The following is a 2,498-nucleotide window of genomic DNA, read 5'->3' on the forward strand; positions in this document are numbered from 1 at the left end:
CATGTCCAAAGAAGTGGACAGCGGTCCCCATATTGTTCATGCCAGTCCTTGCCAGAAACTGGAATCCTAGCCTTGAATTCCCACCAGCTTAGGGACATCACAGTGCCAAATGCCTACCATCCTAGACCTTTTCCTATCAGGCTGTCAGACTCCAAAGACAGTTTCTAGCAAGGACCAGGGTGAGGAATGTGTCAGGAGAAAGGAATAGTGGGGACCAAAGTTTGACCCCAGTTCTTTAATCTATCTATCTATTTATTTATTTTTGGCTGTGTTGGGTCTTCGTTGCTGCGCATGGGCTTTTCTCTAGTTGAGGCGAGCGGGGGCTACCCTTCATTGCGGTGCGAGGGCTTCTCATTGCAGTGGCTTCTTCTGTTGCGGAGCACAGGCTCTAGGCACACGGGCTTCAGTAGTTGTGGCTTGCGGGCTTAGTTGCTCTGCGGCATGTGGGATCTTCCTGGACCAGGTATCAAACCCGTGTCCCCTGAATTGGCAGGCAGATTCTTATCCACTGTGCCACCAGGGAAGCCCCTTGACCCCAATTCTGGAGCACCTTGATGTTAGGTAAGGAAGCAAGTCATGGATTTAGATGCAAGGACACGAGACTGGGGCTTGGTCCCAGAAACAAAGCATGAACTTGTCCCCTGGGACCAGAGGGGAATCTGCCATAGGGTGCAATTGACAAGAATAGTGCAGAAATGGCTGAGCTGAAAGTCAGGCAACCTGGCTGCTAACCTTGGCTCTCCCACCCACTAGCTGTGTGGCTTTGTGCACATTGTTTTGAGCCTTCCTTAGTTCATTTGTAAAATATAGCTCACTTAGCCTCTCCAGCCTCAAGCTACCGCGGAGTTGTGCTTCTCAAACTCTAATGTGCACTGGAATCACTGGGCACATTATGAAAGTGCAAGTCCTGATTCAGTTGGTCTGGGGTGGAGGCCTCAGAGTCACAAGCCTCCAGGTGATGCTCGTGCTGCTGGTCCCTGACCCACACTTTGAGTAGCAAGTAAGCATAGATTACAGAAGTGGCTCAAGGGCTCTCACTGCTGGTGTGGATGGAAGGCCAGAGGCAGGACTCTAGTCACTCCACACCCTAGCTTCAGCCAGAGCACCTCACCTTTGATTTGGTTTACGTATTAGGGTTCCACCTAAGATTTTATTTGAAAAATAAAAGGAGTCAGTTTGTTTATTATTTTAAGAGCTTGACAACCATTGAATTGCAGCCCTTTGGGGGGATAGGATAGTTTAACCTATTTTTATTATGGAAGATTTCAAACATACAACAAATTCAAAAGAAAAGTCTAACAAACTCGCAAGTACCCATTACTAAGATTCAACAAGCACCGCAATTTGTCAATCTCGTTTCATATCCAACTGATAGGAACTTAAAAAAAACAGGGCACAGGGCAGCTCTCGTGTCTGGACTTGGGCTCTGTTGAAGAGACTTCTACAGTGGCTGACTGGGATATTCATTCATGCTTTAATGGGACTGAGTTTGGACAAGATTAACTGCAACTTCTGAAGGACCGATTCCCAGAGTTAAACAGCCACCACATAAAGCAAAATGGCAAAGACTAAGACCACCAAGAAATGTCCTCAATTCGCCACCTCCAATGTGTTTGCCATATTTGACCAACGACAGATTCAAGTGTTCAAAGAGGCCTCCAATGTAATTGATCAGAACAGAGACGGTTTCATCAAGGAAAACTTGTGTGATGTGCTTGGTTCTCCAGGGAAGAATCCAGCTGATGCATACCTCAACGCCATGATGAATGAGGTCCCAGGGCCCATAAATTTCACCTTGCTCCTCCCGGTGTTTGGTGAGAAGTTAAATGGTGCAGATCCAGAAGAATGCTCTTGCTTGCTTTGATAAAGAAGCAGTAGGCACCATTCAGGAGGATTATCCAAGAGAGATCTGACGACAATGGGAGATCAGTTGGTAGATGAAGAAGTGGATGAGCTGTTCAGAGACAATTGACAAAAAGGGAAGCTTTCATTTAACTGAGTTCATGTGCATTCTTAAACTTGGAGCAAAAGGCAAAGAAGACATTGAAAGAACTTTAGCTAAAAACTTCCAACTACTGGGACTTCCCTGGTGGTCCAGTGGGTAAGACTCCATGATCCCAAAGCAGGGGGCCCGGGTTCGATCCCTGGTCGGGGAACTAGATCCCACATGTCGCAACTAAGAAGCCCGCGTGCTGCAACTAAGATCCTGCATGCCACAATGAAGACCCGGAGGAGCCTAAATAAATAAATGGTTTTAAAAAATTAAAAAACAAAAAACCAAAAAACTTCCAGGGACTTCCCTTGCGGTCCAGGGGTTCAGGCTTTGCCTTCCAATGCAGGGGATACATGTTTGATCCCTGGTTAGGGAGCTAAGATCCTACATGCCTTGGGACCACAAAACCAAAAAAACATAAAACAGAAGCAATGTTTTAACAAATTCCATAAAAGACTTTAAAAATGGTCCACATCAAAAAAATCTTTTAAAAACAAAAAACAAA

At 45.8% G+C, this 2,498-nt stretch overlaps 1 pseudogene; it reads left to right on the plus strand.

Moving 5' to 3' along the window:
• The first annotated feature begins 1,558 nt into the window (after nt 1–1,558).
• On the plus strand, nt 1,559–2,278 carry LOC111164577 (myosin regulatory light chain 12B pseudogene; annotated as a pseudogene).
• Nucleotides 2,279–2,498: the final 220 nt, after the last annotated feature.

This window comes from Delphinapterus leucas, chromosome X (genome assembly GCF_059928025.1).
Source record: "Delphinapterus leucas isolate spDelLeu-1000000601 "Yukka" chromosome X, BTC_Dleu_Yukka2, whole genome shotgun sequence".
NCBI classification, from domain to species: domain Eukaryota; kingdom Metazoa; phylum Chordata; class Mammalia; order Artiodactyla; family Monodontidae; genus Delphinapterus; species Delphinapterus leucas.